Raw genomic sequence first — 18,346 nt, 5'->3', positions numbered from 1 at the left:
GCCAGGACAGCAAAAAAACAGAAAACTCGCATGGCATACTATTTGGAAAACAACACTTCATGAGGAACATAACAAGGGGTGCAATGACCATTTACTTACACCCCTGTGTGCATATGAAAAATGTAAATTTTTAATTTTCTCGGACCCCTGTTCCAAAAATCTGTCAGACACCTGTGGTGTGTAAATTCTCATTGGACCCCTTGTTACATTCCTTGAAGGATCTTCCAAAATGGGGTCACATGTGGGTGCTTTTTATTTATTTATTTTTTTTGCATTTATGTCAGAACCGCTAAAACTATCAGCCAGGGCCAGCCCAAGATATTGTGCTGCTTTGGTCCAGGAGTAAAATGCTACTACCACCCCCAAAAAAAATTAATGTACTATGCCATTGAATAGCAGGGGGACAAAAAAAAAAAAAAAAAAAAAAGTACTTTTACATAATTTACCTTATGGGATTTATAATGTTAGATTTTAATAGTTTGGACAATTACGCACACGGCGATACCTAATATGTTTATTTTTATTTGGCTTAAAGGTTTTTTTTTATATGGAAAATGGGGAAAAAGGGGGTAATTGGAACTTTTAACCCCTTAAGGACCTAGTTAATTTTCACTGTTGGACCCGGCCATTTTTTGAACATCTGACCACTGTCACTTTAAGCATTTATAATTCTGGGATGCTTTTACCTTTCATTCTGATTCCGAGATTGTTTTTTCGTGACATATTCTACTTTATGTTAGTGGTAAAATTTTGCCGATACTTGCATCATTTCTTGGTGAAAAATTCCAAAATTTGATGAAGAAATGTAAAAATGTTCCTTTTTTTTTTTTTTTTACTTTGAAGCTCTCAACTTATAAGGAAAATGAATTCCAAATAAATTATATATTGATTCACATATACAATATGTCTACTTTATGTTGGCATCATAAAGTTGATGTGTTTTTACTTTTGGAAGACATCAGAAGGCTTCAAAGTTCAACAGCAATTTTTCATAAACTTTCCAAAATCGAAATTTTTCAGGGACCAGTTCAATTTTGAAGTGAATTTGAAGGGCTTTCATATTAGAAATACCCCATAAATGACCCCATTATAAAAACTGCACCCCTTAAAGTATTCAAAATGACATTCAAAAGGTTTGTTAACCCTTTAGGCATTTCACAGGAATAGCAGCAAATTGAAGGAGAAAATTCAATATCTTAATTTTTTACACTGGCATGTTCTTGTAGACCCAGTGTTTGAATTTTTACAAGGGGTAAAAGGAGAGAAATCTTCCTAAAATGTGTAACCCAATTTCTCTCAAGTAAGGAAATACCTCATATGTGTATGTCAAGTGTTCGGCAGGCGCACTATAGGGCTCAGAAGGGAAGGAGCGACAATGGGATTTTGGAAAGCAAATTTTGCTGAAATATTTTTTGGGGGACATGTCGCATTTAGGAAGCCCCTATGGTGCCAGAACAGCAAAAAAAAACACATGGCATACTATTTTGGAAACCACACCCCTCAAGGAACGTAACAAGGGGTACAATGAGCCTTAACACGTCAAAGGTCTTTGCCGACTTTTTGTTAAAGTTGGATGTGTAAATGAAATTTTTTTTCACTAAAATGAAATTTTTTCCCCAAATTTTACATTTTTGTAATGAGTAATAGGAGAAAATAATGCACAAAATTTGTAACCCCATTCCTTCTGAGTGTGGAAATACCCCATGTTTGGATGTCAAGTGCTCTGCTGGTGCACTACAATGCTAAGAAGAGGAGGAGCGCCATCAAGCTTTTGGAAAGAAAATTTGTTTGGAATGGAAGTCAGGGGCCAGTGGATCCCCCCCCCCCCCCACACACATGTGACCCCATTTTGGAAACTACACCCCTCACAGAATTGAATAAGGGATGCTGTGAGTATTTACACTTCACTGGTGTTTCACAAATCTTTGGAACAGTGGGCTGTGCAAATGAAAAATTTAATTTTTCATTTTCACGGACCACGTTTCCAAAAATCTGTCAGACACCTGTGGGGCATAAATGGTCTCTGTACCCCTTATTACATTACATGAGGGGTGTAGTTTCCAAAATGGGGTCACATGTGGGGGGGTCCATTGTTCTGGCACTATGGAGGCTTTGTAAACACACGTGGCCTTCAATTCCGGACAAATTTTATCTTCAAAAGCCCAATGTTGCTCCTTCTCTTCTGAGCATTGTAGTGCGCCAGCAGAGCACTTTACATCCACATATGGGGGTATGTTCATACTCAGAAGAAATGGAGTAAAAATTTTGCGGGACTTTTTTCCTATTTTCCCTTGTGAAAATGCAAAATTTAGGGTAACACCAGCATTTTAGGGAAAACTTTTTTTTCATTTTTCCATCCAACGTTGAAGAATTTTCATTAAACACCTGGGGGGTGTTAAGGCTCACTATACCCCTTATTACGTTCCGTGAGGGGTGTAGTTTCCAAAATGGGGTCACATGTGGGTATTAATTTTTTTGCGTTTATGTTAGAACCACTGTAAAATCAGCCACCCCTGTGCAAATCACCAATTTAGTCCTCAAATGTACATGGTGCACTCTCACTCCTGAGCCTTGTTGTGCGCCCGCAGAAAATTTTACACCCACATATGGGGTATTTCCGTACTCAGGAGAAATTACGTTACAAATTTTGGGGGTCTCTTTCCTTTTACCGCTTGTGAAAATAAAAAGTATGGGGCAACACCAGCATGTTAGTGTAATTTTTTTTATAATTTGTAGTGCAATTTTTCCCGAGTACGGAAATACCCCATATGTGGCCCTAAACTGTTTCCTTGAAATACGACAGGGTTCCGAAGTGAGAGAGCGCCATGCGTATTTGAGGCCTAAATTAGGGATTGCATAGGGGTGGACATAGGGGTATTCTACGCCAGTGATTCCCAAACAGCTGTTGCTAAACTCCCAGCATTCCTGGACAGTCAGTGTATATGGAAAAATAAAAAAGTAGTATGGGTCAGACAATGACTGGGGTGTTGCAGTATGTAGCAGGGTCTGGTGGTATTAACCCTGGGGGCAAGATGTTAACCCCTTAGTGTTCGTGTCCCCACTTTTATTCCTAAATTACCTTTATCATGATATTTCCATTATCTTGAATTGAATATATTAGGCCTGTCTATGGTCCATCCTAGTGGATTATATATCCAAAAAATGAATGTGAGGGGGCTTTGTCCGGTCTCTTCTGTGCGGCTGTGTCTGGCGCCCCCCCATCCGGAGATTGGCCCGGCACCCAGCTGCTCAGCTTTGCGGCTGTCCATTTGTCTCTTATTCCACACTATTGAGACTGCCGGTGTTTATAGGCATTCACTATCCCTGCCCGATCATATGTATGCCTTTCTAGACTTATCGGACTACAAGTTTTTATTGTTAGATAATTTTTATGAGTTTTTTTTACTAATCTTTCATGTATGACATGCATCTATGACCTACACTCTGTATGTAAGTGTTTCTGAATATTAAGTTTGATTATATGATTCTCCAATTTTTCCCGTATTTAAATCACAGCCCGGCCCACTAGTCCTTTAAGGATTGGACCTGAGGAAGAGGGGAGCGCGTCCCTTCTTAACGCGTAGTCCGAATTTATGATTTTGAATAAAGTATGCCTTTACTTACCATCGGCTTTTGAACTCCATTCCTGCCCACGGGCGAGCGCCGCAACAGGATCGCTTCTTTTTCATCACTGAATACTCCTTACAGACCATCCAGCTAGACGGGAGGATCCAGGCAGCACACCGTGACTCATTACCCACATCAGTTGGGCCCCCAAAGCAACTGTAGATGTTATGCTCTTAGCATAACACTACCAGGTGAGCACACTCTATTTGTGATACTACACCCTCCTGTTGGTTGGATTTACGGCACATATACGGGCACATTGTCTCTTTTTTTGTATTTCATATTCATTATTAGTGTTGCTCGCGAATATTCGCAATTCGAATATTATTCGCGAATATCGCATATTCGCGAATTTCGCGAATATAGCGCTATATATTCGTAATTACGAATATTCGTTTTTTTTTTTTTTTTTTTTTTTCACAGTACACATCACAGTGATCATCCCTCTCTGCTTCCAGCTTGTGTGGTGTAAAGAAGGCTGTAATACTACTGTGCGAGACTGGCGCGCGAAAATTCGCATATGCGAAGATTAGCATATGCGAATTTTCGCATATGCGAATTTTCGTGTATGCTAATTTTGTATATGCTAATTTTCACATATGTTAATTTTCGCATACGCGAAGTTTCGCATGTGCGAAAATAAAACGAGGATATAACGAATATGCGAATATTCGCGAATATATGACGAATATTCGTCCATATATTCGCGAATATTCGCGAATTCGAATATGGCCTATGCCGCTCAACACTATTCATTATTCCCTTTGTTATACACTGTTTGCGGATTGGGTTGCCTGAGGCTTTCTGTCCAATGCCTTAGCTGCTATGGTCTATCCGTACTACACACTTACCCCTAGAACTCTTTATTTAGATAACATTTACATATACTGTTACCTTTACTGAATACGTGCGTTTAGTTAGCTACAGGAATACTTTCTGGCCACAAAAGCATCCTGGACATGTGGAGACAAAAAGAACACATTAGTACATGACATTTTGTGCTTAACAGTGGTATGGACTGGTATAGAACAGGTTACAGTCCCTAATACAAATTGGGGGGAATTTATAATTGGCTTTACCCTGGTTTTGTGGTGTACATTTGTCTCACAGTTTTTCCCAGTTGCTGTTTTGAGACTTTTCATTGCGACTTTTGCTTTAGAAGGTTTTTCAAAAGGAACATACCAAGTCATGATTTCAGTTGATATCATGCAGTGGTAAGGAATTCATCATGTGCGACTTTTCAGTTTGTCGCATCTTTTGTCGCAACTGTGCTGACTTGGCTTACAGAACTGACTGTGGACAGCATTTTTAAAAAGTCGCACATTTTGTCGCACGGAATAAAAAGTCGCACCAAAAAGTCACAAAGGAATCATCATACAAAGTGTTGTACTGAAGTAAGAAATGTGATCAGCACCAGATTTATCACTTGCTCTGCACCATGTAATAAATCTGGTGCAGGTACACAGTTTCCACCACATGAATTAATGGGTAAAAAGACATTCTCCTACACCACTCTTGATGAATTCCCCCCCCATTGACTTGTTTACTGGTGAAATAGATATATGAATTTAGTGAATTATGTGTTCTAGACTTTGTAGATGTACACTACTTGGATTTTGTATGTACTGAATTTTATGTGTACTGAGTTTTAGGTACATGTGTAAAGTCAGTCTTGATATCTAACTGGTATTTGGCATTAGTGGGAAGGTAGCTTTTCTTGTTTCTCCCAGTGGAGCTGGGACAGCACCTAAGTAGAAACACTATAACACCTTTATATAATTGTATACTTCTGTACAGGGATTTTATACTTCTGTACAGGAATTTTGTACTTCTGTACAGTAAACCATTTACCTTTTTTACATTTTTGGTAAACATAACTTTTATTTGTTTAGAGACACAAAAGCTACATGCCAGCAGCAGAACAATTGAAACAGTCAGGCTACATTTACCTGACATTTTGAGTGCACAAAAATATATTACTATTATCACATTTACAATAACTGACATGTAAGGCTCAACAGTCCACCTACATTATGGAGTCGTTGGTTAGGAACACGGCTATAGCCGGGCACAAAACTTAATAGGATTTCCTCAAGCAAGGAGTCTCGGCCCGAGCCGGGCATAAACTTACGAAGGTGGTTGCATTGCTAAACCGTAGAACTTCATGGCATAGTCCTGCCAGGCACTTAGCTTGAACTGTTATAGAAACTGATGAATCGGAACAATAAAAAAGGTACTAATGTACCATACAGTTAGTAGAATGCCAACAATACTTTTAGAAGTTGGATCTTCTTGCTTCCCAACCTCGCCTGTCGGTGTGCTTCCTGCTCTGGGAGATATATCTAGGAGCACGAGGTTGGGTTTCCTTCATGGGGTTGACAATAGTGTTCCAGACTACATGGGTCAGCCGGGACTGTGCCATGGTTGGATTTACATTGACCACAACATTAACTTCAGCAGCTGAGGCCACTGGTACAACTGTAGGTGCTGGCTGTTTCGGCCACACCTTAGGTGGAGTAGGCCGCGGCACATCAGTGGGTGCCTGCTGATTAGGCCACACCTCCTGGACTGGAGTAGGCCTAGGCACATACGTTGGTGCCCGTTGGTCAGGCCTCACCTCCTCAGAGGGAGTAGGCCTGGGCACGTTGTTAGAGAAGACGCTGAACTTGATCTCTTCATGAATTTAGGTGCCATGATGGGTACCTCGGACAAATACACTTCTTCTTCCAGGGCAGTGTCTGGAAACCTCATTGGCCGAATTCCATGGGGATCTGCATCCCAGTCGTCCGATGGAAAGTATATGAAGGGTATTTGAGTGGGATTTTTGGGCCTGGTTATGGCTGCTGCCCATTCACCCAGCAGACTTTTCACTGGGGTGTATTCCATCGCTCGCTCTAGGGAGTGATATTTTGTAGGTAGGTAGCCCTGCTGAACGGCCCTTCTGTTGACTAGTATGGTCCCTCCATGCCGGCAGTCCTGGAGGGTACCAAGATAGCTCGTCGGCACTCTGAAGGTGGCTCACCCTCTCGTGGATAGTCCAGCCTGCCTGAATATATGGGGCCTCCAATCTTTTGGTATCTCGCTGCTGCTCTACTTGAACTTCATAGGGCAACCGTTTAGGCTCATACTTCTCTCTGTGCTGGGCTTTCAATTTTTCAATGATGCCGGATATTTCAGCCTCTTTGAGGGCTCTCACAGTCTGTGCTGTGGGGACCGGTGGATGGGACTTCCCTGGCATATGACTTCCCATATGTACTGGATGAGCGCAGGCTTGTCACCGAATACCCATTGAGGAAGAGGGATGACTGCGGGCGTGCGCTAACTGGACCAGACTTCTGCACTGGGGGTTCCCTGTCGGGGCTGGAGGAGGAAGAAGGCGTAGAAAATGCGGCGGTGAAGTCTGCGGTGATTCTCCTTTTGGGGGGGCTGGCCACTCATCGTCCTCTGGAAGTGGGGGCAGGTTGCAGGCCTCCGCGGCCCCAAGGGACAGCTGCTGCAAGTGGTCAGCTAATTTGTGGAAAAGTTGCACTGCGGGCCGCAGCAACTTTCCGCTGTTTTCCGGCGCCATCTTGTTGCTCTCCTCACATGCTCCAGTGGGCTCCGCCATCTCTGTACACCTTGCTGCCATCTCCGGACTGTAGAGGGCTGGCCGCATGGTCTCTTTTAAATGAAGCTTCAACAAAATGGCTGCAGGCCGGAAGGACATCATCGGTGCAGCACTTACTTCCTGTCTCCCGGCAAACGCAAGCAGACAACAACAGTTCCACTTCGGCATAGAGAAGGCTACATGATGTCCACGCCCAGGGGCGGGACACAGACCAGTGCGGGACATTTTGGCGCGCTTCTCGGGTTCTTCTTTAACCCCTTCAGGTACTTTTTGTAGCCGAGCACGTAACATGGCTTTGTTCCTGATTTTACACATGGCCACAATACAGTATTCTTCACCTCCCCCTTACTTTTTCTAGCACCCCAGCAAAGCACAATTTCAGCAACAATGTCCTGTACACTTTTGGACGCAATTGCGGTTGCAACTTGCGACAATCCTGGACAGTTCTCTATACACATTCCTGCACAGGGGGAGGACTAGTGGCACTTGTTATAAAGGTATACACCGTTTTTTTTTTTCTGTTGCGGGTGGTCTGGGTAGTAATTAAAGGAACACACCGGTATCCTGTCTGTGGGATGCCAAAAGCTATGTGGTGACTGGGGTGTTGCAGTATGTAGCAGGGTCTGGTGGTATTAACCCTGGGAGCAAGATGTTGTTAACCCCTTATTGTTCGTGACGCCAGGGCGTGGTTATTCCGGTATGGTAACCGCCGTCAACCAACCCAAAACGGTTTTGTAATAAAGGAATGTCCACAGCAGGGATTCTGAATAAACTGGAACTTTTACTTGAAATGCTTAGGAAACAGTCTTTACAATTATGCAGTTCCTTCAGCGGCGACCAGGAAACGGGATATCTTGCAGGCTTGCTGGGACTTGTTATGAAGATATTGAAGTGGGACATTGTGCTACTTATATATTCTTTAGCTGTGTAGTAGTCACTGGATTTGTAGAGATAATTGATAACTCATGTTTAAGAAGTGGCTGCTGTTTCTTAGACTTTGGCCTAGATGCAATTGTGCAGGAATTTATGCTGCTTTAGTGTACGGAATGAGAAGCAGGAACTAAGAGAGCTAACTGAGATACTACAGCCCCTTATATACTAGGGGGCTGGACTAAAGCCCATTAGTTGTTAAGCCTGTAGGTTCTGTACCCAAGGAACTCTGGGTATGTTACATGACAGTGGTTCACATGACTAACACTTCTATACATTTGTACAAACTTTATACATATTGACAATGCATACACAATATATACAATGCATTTAAATAGAACAATAAGAAGGTGAGCAAGGGGGGGTATCCTGCAGGAGAGCCCTATGGATTCAAGGAACTCTTGCTGAGGGGACTTAAGGATGGTACAGGACTAGGTCCTGTACCGGGATACCACATATCCGTTATTACTTCTGAGCGTGCTCAGAAGAGGTGACACCAGCAGACTCCTGCAGTGCTGAGGGACTACTACTACTCCCATCATGGAACAGACTAGTTTCCATGATGGGAGTAGTAATTCCCCGGCTGCGGGAGTCTGCTGGTGGCTGGGGAGGCTACATTAGTGTTTGTACTACCCACATCATGGAACAGACTCTGTTCCATAATGGGGGTTGTAGTGCAGGGGCTGAGGGATTGATCGCACTGGGTCTCACTTCTGAGATTCCATTCGATCAGAAGTTATTAAGCAGGGGAGCGGGCTGCATGGTCCGCTCTCCTGCGATGTACGGTGTATTTTACTTTCACTTTTAAATCCCCAGCGGGGAGACCTGAATGGCCGGTACTGAGGAGCCATTCGGGGCTCCCAGCGGGGTTTTTAAAATGAACATTGTGAGTGGCAGCGGGGGCCATATCTATATTAAAAGTGCTGTGGGGGGAGGGGGGCAAGATATATAGCGCTGCAGGGGGGCAGACATACAGCCTATAAATCTATCTATTTCTATATATCTATCTATTTATCAATATCTATTTACCGCCAGCACATTTATAAATATATACCCCCCCCCCTCCCCCGCCAGCACATTTATAATCTACCTCCCGCAGCGCATTTGTCATATTATGCCACCGCAGCTCTACAACAGGCCAGTAGCCGGCCAGCCCGATGATGCTGATACAATACTTTTCATTCATAGCGCTGCGGCATATGTACATAGAAGCACTGGGGGGAAGACATATAGCATTATCTGCCCCCCCCACAGAACTTCTATATACATATGCCACCGAAGCGCTATGAATGAAAAGTATCATCGAATGCTGATAGATATACTTTTCACATATAGCGCTGCGGTGGCATATGTATATAGAAGCGTATATTGTGACTGGAGAAAGAACGGAATAAATAGTGCATGCACTATTTCTCCCATTACTTTCTCCCATCACAAAATAACGTCCATTATTAACGGGCTATGAAGGGTTAAAACAGATAATGTAAAAATCCCATAGACTATAATGGGATTTTGTAACAGCCGTATGGGATTTTTTTTTACAGCCGTTTAACGGCCGATTTTAACCCCTTAAGGACTGAGCCCTTTTTCACCTTAAGGACTCAGCCGTTTTTTGCAATTCTGACCACTCTCACTTTAAACATTAATAACTCTGGAATGCTTTTACTTATCATTCTGATTCCGAGATTGTTTTTTCGTGACATATTCTACTTTAACTTAGTGGTAAAATTTTATGGTAACTTGCATCCTTTCTTTTTAATTGAAAATTTTGCATTTTTCTAACTTTGAAGCTCTCTGCTTGTAAGGAAAATGGATATTCAAAATAAAAAAAAATTTTGATTCACATATACAATATGTCTACTATATATTGACATCATAAAATTTATGAATTTTTACTTTTGGAAGACACCAGAGGGCTCGATATTTTTCAGGGACCAGTTCAGATTTGAAGAGGATTTGAAGGGTCTTCATATTAGAAATACCCCACAAATGACCCCATTATAAAAACTGCACCCCCCAAAGTATTCAAAATGACATTCAGTCAGTGTTTTAACCCTTTAGGTGTTTCACAGGAATAGCAGCAAAGTGAAGGAGAAAATTCAAAATCTTCATTTTTTTACACTCGCATGTTCTTGTAGACCCAATTTTTGAATTTTTGCATGTGGTAAAAGGAGAAAATTTTTACTTGTATTTGTAGCCCAATTTTTCTCGAGTAAGCACATACCTCATATGTCTATGTAAAGTGTTCAGCGGGCGCAGTAGAGGGCTCAGAAGGGAAGGAGCGACAAGGGGATTTTGGAGAGAACATTTTTCTGAAATGGTTTTTGGGGGGCATGTCACCTTTAGGAAGCCCCTAGGGTGTCAAAACAGCAAAAAAAAAACACAAGGCATACCATTTTGGAAACTAGACCCCTTGAGGAACGTAAGAAGGAATTAAGTGAGCCTTAATACCCCGCAGGTGTTTCATGACTTTTGCAAATGTAAAAAAAAAATAAAAATTACCTAAAATGCTTGGTTTCCCAAAAATTTGACATTTTTACAAAGGGTCAAAGCACAAAATACCCCCCAAAATTTGAAGCCCAATTTCTCCCAATTCAGAAAACACCCCATATGGGGGTGAAAAGTGCTCTGCTGGCGCACTACAGGTCTCAGAAGAGGAGAAGTCACATTTGGCTTTTTGGAAGTAAATTTTGCTCTGGGGGCATGCCGCATTTAGGAAGCCCCTATGGTGCCAGGACAGCAAAAAAAAAACACATGGCATACCATTTTGGAAACTAGACCCCTTGGGGAATGTAACAAGGGGTAAAGTGAACCTTAATACCCCACAGGGGTTTCACGACTTTTGCATATGTAAAAAAAAAGAAAAAATTTTACCTAAAATGTTTGATTTCCCCAAATTTTTACATTTTTACAAAGGGTTAAAGCAGAAAATACCCCCCAAAATTTGAAGCCCAATTTCTCCCGATTCAGAAAACACCCCATATGGGGGTGAAAAGTGCTCTGCTGGCGCACTACAGGTCTCAGAAGAGGAGTAGTCACATTTGGCTTTTTGGAAGCAAATTTTGCTCTGGGGGCATGCTGCATTTAGGAAGCCCCTATGGTGCCAGGACAGCAAAAAAAAAAAAAAAAAACACATGGCATACCATTTTGGAAACTAGACCCCTTGGGGAACGTAACAGTGTTACAGTGAGTACTTACACCTCACAGGTTTTTTGAACAGTGGGCCGTAAAAGTGAAAAATTTTATTTTTTTGCACTATATTGATAGTGTTAGCCCAAATATTTCATTTTCACATTGGGTAATAGGGCAAAAGGCCCCCAAAATTTGTAGAACAACTTTGTCTGAGAAAAAAAAATACCCCATATGTGGATGTAAATTGCTCTGTGGACGCACTACAATGCTCAGAATAGAAGGAGGGAAATTTTGTTGAAATCTAAGTCGGGGGTCATGTGCATTTATAAAGCCCCCAACAGAAAAAAAAAAAAACACATGTGACACAATTTTAGAAACTACACCCCTCAATGAACGTAACAAGGGGTACAGTGGAAAATAACACCTCACAGGTTTTTTGAAAAATGGGCCATAAATTGAAAAATAAGATGTTTTTACACTAAAATGCTGGGGTTACCCAATTTTTAACATTTTCACATGGGGTAATATGAGGAATTGGGTTACAAATTTTGGAGGGCTTTTTCCCCTGACTATGAAAATACATCCACATATGGGGTAACGTGCTGGACGGGCGCACAACAAGGCTCAGAAGTCATAGAGGTCACTTTGTATTTGTGACCTATGGCATATCAGTAGCTGACGGTTACATACATTCCGAGGAAAATACAAAAATGAAACACCCAAATGTGACACCATTACAGAAAGTACCCACCCTGAGGAATGGGTATAGGGGTAAAGAGGACATTTTTAATGCACAGGTGTTTCCTAAATTTATTTTCCAGGAATGGATGAAGGGTAGCTTTTGAAAATTGCAATTTTCAACCTATACTCTGCTTCATCTTTCTGGGAACAGCTAACATGTGACTCCGAATTGTCGCCTGGAAATACGACAGAGCTCAGCGAGAACTCTTCGCATTTGAGGCGATTGTTTGTTACGGACCTAACAGTTACATACATTCAGAGGAAAATACAAGAAAGGAACACCCACATGTGAGAATACTATAAACAGTACACCCCCCTAGGGAAGGTGTATAGGGTGAAGTGGAGATTTGGAACAGACGGGTGTTCCCTTCATTTATTTTCCAGGAATGGATGAAGTGTACTATGGGGGGAAGAAAATTACAATTTTAGTACTGATATGCCAATTATTTTCCCAGAATGATGACCCAGAGTACAGCCAAAAGTAAAAATGATGCCCGCCCCAAACCCTATACTCCGAATCATCATTCTGGGAAGGGGATGTGTGGGGCCGTCCCTATTCTGTTACCTCAAATGCGCAACCCGCTCAGGTGGAGAGAGAGAGCGTTGCGCATTTGAGGCAACTGCAAACCTCCAATGCTGTTGACTCTGTGACCCATGACCCATTTTTTAGGGGGAAGAAAAAAAAATATTGGAGTAATGGGAAAAAGGTTTTTTTTTTTTTTGGGGGGGGGGGGGGGGGTAGGGTATTTTGGTATAAAATTTGGAAGTCAATGTACCCTGGACTGGTACATTGGAGCCGAATTCTGGGGAATGAAAATTAGGGCAAAGGATGGAAAATGTAGTACTCCATGGAAGTGTGATACTCCCTGAAGCAGCCTATGCAGAGGCCCGGATTATCTGGGCAAGTGTCACACTGAATGGTGGTGTCCCTCCGTCTCCCCTTCCTGTGACACACTCTGCATTTCTTCTGGGTTCGTCCCGACCTTCTAGTGTTGGGGATCACACCAGGAAAGTGTTGGCCCGGGACGATCCGGGACACTAAAGTTCCAGAGGTGCTCTGACCCGCTCCTTGGCGGTCACCAAAGATGAGGGCCTTTAAAACTACCTCTTGGAACTCCAGGTATGTCCCTGTGTTGCCAGCGTTCTGGTACAGTATAAAAGAGTTGTACATGGCAACCTGTACCATGTAGACCGCAATCTTTTTATACCATACACGTGTTTTCCGCATGGCATTATATGGCTTGAGGACTTGATCAGAAAGATTAACTCCCCCCATATACCGATTGTAGTCCAGAATACAATCGGGCTTGAGGACCGGTCCCGCGGTACCTCGCACAGGGACAGGGGTGCTGCCATTCCTATGAATTGTGGTGAGCATAAGGACATCCCTCTTGTCCTTATACCGGACCAACAACAGGTTCTCATGGGAAAAGGCACGGGACTCACCCCGGGGGATAGGAGCATGTAGGGGATGGGGCGGAAGGCCTCTTTGATTCTTCCGGACTGTCCCACAAGCGACCGTTGATCTGGCGGCAAGGGATGTGAAGAGAGGGATACTAGTATAAAAGTTATCCACGTAAAGTTGGTAACCTTTATCTAGCAATGGGTGCAAAAGGCCCCAAACGATTTTCCCGCTAACACCCAGAGTGGGGGGACAACGCGGTAACCGAAAAAAGTGCCTTTACCACCAAAAAAAACGCTGATCAGTGATAAATCACTGACAGCGGTGAGGCACGCCGCACACACAGATACGGTCCAGCCTATGGGTGCAAAAACACGCTAGAAAACCCGAAAAAAAGCGCCGGCACCACAAAAAAAAAAACGCTGATCAGTACTACGGGACTGATCAGCGGCGGGTGGGCTTTAACAAACGGTGGCGGACCGCTCTTTTATAACTAAGAGGGTCCGCACACACGCTTAGGAAAAAAAAATAAAAAAAAAGATCTGCGCCCAAAAAAAACGCTGGCAGCAGACCGCAGCGACCCAGCAGGGCCGGGGTCACGCAGCTAAAGGTGCTACGGACCCACGGACACCCACTGAGGTACGCTGGAAAAAATAAAAAATACTTTTTTTTTTAACCCTAACCTGTCCCTACCTAATCTAAAGCTATCTCTGGGGATTTCTGTGCCAAGGGGCCACAGAAAGGGGGCAAGGGGCACTTTTTTTTAACTGAGGGGATGGTGGGCAGCACGGGGCTCCGTCCTGCACACCAGATCTCTCTGAAATGGCGGGCAGAACGGAGCAACATGCTCCTAGCCCACCAGATCCCCTCCCATTACATTGTGATTGGTATGGCCACTTTGGCCACCCAATCACAGCTGTACTGAGGGGGGTGGCCACAATGCCAGCCCCCAGTACAGCATGGATGGTGATTGGTGGTGTATACTACACCACCAGTCACCATCTATATCCGGGTCACACGTGACCCTGATGACCCGGAACCGCTGCAGAACGCCGGTTAGTAGTTACTGATAGAAATAAGCAGACATCCGGCTCCGATCCCCGCCCGGCGAGCGGCGGGGAACAGAATCGCAGCGCATCGCTCGTCTGAATTGGCGAGCGATGCGCTGCGATCGCCGACATGGGGGGTCATCATGACCCCCCTAGGCAATATGCCGGGATGCCTGCTGAACGATTTCAGCAGGCATCCTGCTCCGACGCCCCTCCGGCTAGCGGCGGGGGGCCGGGATATGACAGGACGTACTCAAACGTCCTGAGTCCTTAAGGACTCGGAAAAGGGGCCGTTTGAGTACGTCCTGCGTCCTTAAGGGGTTAAGGGTTTTCATAACGGAACATTAAGCAGATCTTTCAAACGGATGAATTTTATAGTGTGAAAGGGGCCTATCTGAGATCAGTTCATGTCCCCTTACATTGTAGATTATATTGTATGAGATACAGCTGCAGTCTGTCTTCATTTCTTCCTGTTACTGTAGCTCCTACACATACAATGTTCAGATCTCTACAGAGCACCCACAAGGAACACTTCTACAGGTTGCTTACAGAAACAATCTTACTCATAATACCATAAAACACCTAGAGCAAATAAAGTACCACCAGATCACTAAAAAAATAAGAAAAGCATGGCACACACCATGCTTTCTTACTTAAAGCGTACATGTCAGATGACCCCAAACTTTTTTATATATATGCTGCTCAGTACCTCATCCTGATCACGTACATAAAGGGGGAGATTTATCAAAAACTGTGCAAAGGAAAAGTTGCCCAGTTGACCAATCAGATTGCTTTTTTTTTTTTTCATTTTGCAGAGGTCTTGAAAGAAGCGAGCTGATTGGTTGCTATGGGCAACTTTTCCTCTGGACAGGTTTTGATAAATCTCCCCCATAATTTTTATTATGTGTCTATGACATACATTTCTCTCATATATATATATATATATATATATATATATATATATATATATATATATATATATATATATACATACACACACACACAGTGGGGGGGGGGATTTATCAAAGGATTTGTTTTTTTTTTCACGTAACTTTGGCGCAATACTTTGGCACAGTGTCTTTTTGCGCCAAGGTTTGGCGCATTTTCTCCACTGTCATTTTTACAACTTTCTCAAAATAACACGGTCCTGTGTGTAATTTTAACTTTAGTCAGTAATTCATCATTTGCACCAATCGATTGGCACAATTTTGCGCCTTTTGTTTTTTTTTTTGGCGCAATTCACCGCCAAGAAATTTTGCACATGGAAAACACACTTAGCAATGTCAGAAAATGTAAAAGGAGTCAAAATACATAAAAAAAATTTTTGGTGAAAACAGCGACGCCTCCGGGGATGTGCAATACTATCTTGCGACATAGTTGTCTCTGAGGGACCTTCACCCTCCGTTGAGCCAGCATCAGACATGGCCACACAGGTTCAGGAAAAAAAAAAAAACACTCAAGTTAAAAATAAAATCCATTTCACATGGTGGCTATAAACCCCACAAAATAAAATAACTCATGACGCTTGCTGATATACTGCAGGAGGGACTCCGAAATGGCTGCTCTACAGGGTAAAATACGCTGTCCTCTGTGGTAAGTTCTGTGTAAAAGGCGCTATGAACAGCTGATTTCAACATTTGAGCCAAAATTACTAACAACTTGCACCAAATGATAAATTTGGGGCATGTCCACGAAAACCAAAGTGAAAAAAAAGGTAAAAAAACTTTCAACAGGTAAAATTGATAAATACCCCCCCAGTGTGCCTACCATAGGCGTGTGGAGCCTATTGCATTAGGGTGTGCACCCTAAAGCACAAACTCACACCGCACGCGTTTGTTTATTTTTATATATATATATATATATATATATATATATATATATACACATACATACACACACACAAATACACTCTTGCTTGCATGCACACATACATAAACAGACCTGCACTCATATAGGTGCAGTATAAGTTCCTGCACATTAGGTTGGCAGTACAGTTCCCCCAGAGACATACAGCCTTCAGCCATATACAGTGTAAGCTGTATGGCTGTGTACTGCCCCACTTCAGTGTTCCGACCACCGCTCCGGGGGTCACGATCTACTGCTATGGCCTATAGACCATAGCAGTAGGTCGGAACACTAAAGATGATGTGCTGCTAGCTGGTGCTAGTGACTTACCATGACGGCACGTGTCCTTGTCAATGCTCCGCTCCTCTGTTGCTATGGGCGCACGCACGGGACGTCAGTGACGTCCCTGCATGCGCTACCTCCTGGTGGCCCCTGCGTTTTTACAGTTAAAGCAGGGGCCGCCGCAGAAAGATAACCAGGAGATCTTTTCGGGACACAGGGTTGTCCAGAATGTGACAGGGGCACCCTGCGGGCTGCTTAGTGGCGGCCGCGGACCCCCCCCCCACCCCATGGGCTTGATTAGGGTGTGCACGCCTATGGTGCCTACAGCTTTTGCAAAACTACAGCTCCCAGCATGCCCACACATCATTTGGCTGTGCAGGCATGCTGGGAGTTGTAGCTTTGAAACAGCTGGAGGCATATGATTGTAGTCCCTCTGTATTACACACACATTCACATTACATAGACAACACAGATATACACATATATATCCACACACACATATATTTACATTCAAGGACACTTTTTAAACAAAATATCCTCCAGTCTTCTTTCATCATCTGCTTACAGTCACAGGCAGCAGTGTGCTGCCCCTCCCCCCCCCCCCCCCCCCTTCTCTCCACACGAGGACAGTAAACTAAACACAGGCCGAGTGAGGGAGCGGAGCAGAGCAGCTTTAGACCTGTTAATCATGAAGTGGGTCCATGACGTATGTGATGACCAGTGGACACTGCAGGACTGGTATGTATCCCATGAGACGGGGGGGGGGGGGGGCAGTTTTTTGACTGGGTTTTACAGTATGAAATAATGCATTTTTTCATAAAAACAATTGCAAAATCTATTGGTTTTGCGAGCGTTACAACATATCAAAAGTTTGACAGTGCCCATTTAACTCTAACACACACAGTGGCAGGAGGTGAACAGACAAGGAGGGCATATTAAGATAAATGCCATGCTTTCCTTTCCCGTTTCTTTGCAGTGTTGTGTTGTACTGTCAAACAGCATATGCATTGGAGCACCACCTGAATATGTGCACACAGACTGTTGTTCCATTCTTACAATGCCAGCTAAGTGGAATGGGTTCAATAGGTCTATGCTGTGCAAGGTGCGTTCTTCCATACAAGAGACCTTATCTTCAGAAAAAAACTCAATTGTGAATGTAGTTCAAATTACTTTCTCCTCTTGCCATTATGTCAATAACAAAATGCACTTTGAATTAAAAAAAAGGCATCAAAACTGCATATAGTGTGGACTGAAGCCAACACAGTTCACATAATTACTGTATAGGCTGCTGGTGTCCAGACAGGTGAACTGCTGAGAATCATAAGTGGTTTGGCTTCAATTCACATTATATGCAGTTTTTAATGCATCGTTATTCAAGTGCATTTCTTAGGGAAATATTGCCATGAGGGGGAAAAAAAAAGAAGAAGTGATTTTCACCTATAATAGCAATTAAAGGGTCACTGAGTTTTCAAAAAACCTTTGACATGTCCTAGGGACATGTAAAAAGTTTTGATTGGACCCCGACAAATTATTAGGCCTATTTGTGCCAAGTGACAGTCTCTTTCACACTACTGTCATGTTCCTGCAAATCTCTCATCACGAATTTCCGTCACAAAGTCCAAAAATCAGCCCTTAAAAGAGTTCCATTCATTTCAATGGGATTTTTTGACCATCCTTTGTGATCAGTTACAGCCAGTTATGACTAACGTCCGTTATTTTTGACGGGGCAAA

Source organism: Hyla sarda, chromosome 2, assembly GCF_029499605.1.
Source record: "Hyla sarda isolate aHylSar1 chromosome 2, aHylSar1.hap1, whole genome shotgun sequence".
Lineage (NCBI taxonomy): Eukaryota > Metazoa > Chordata > Amphibia > Anura > Hylidae > Hyla > Hyla sarda.
The sequence above is the reverse complement of the archived record's forward strand: the minus strand, read 5'-3'. Positions refer to the sequence as shown.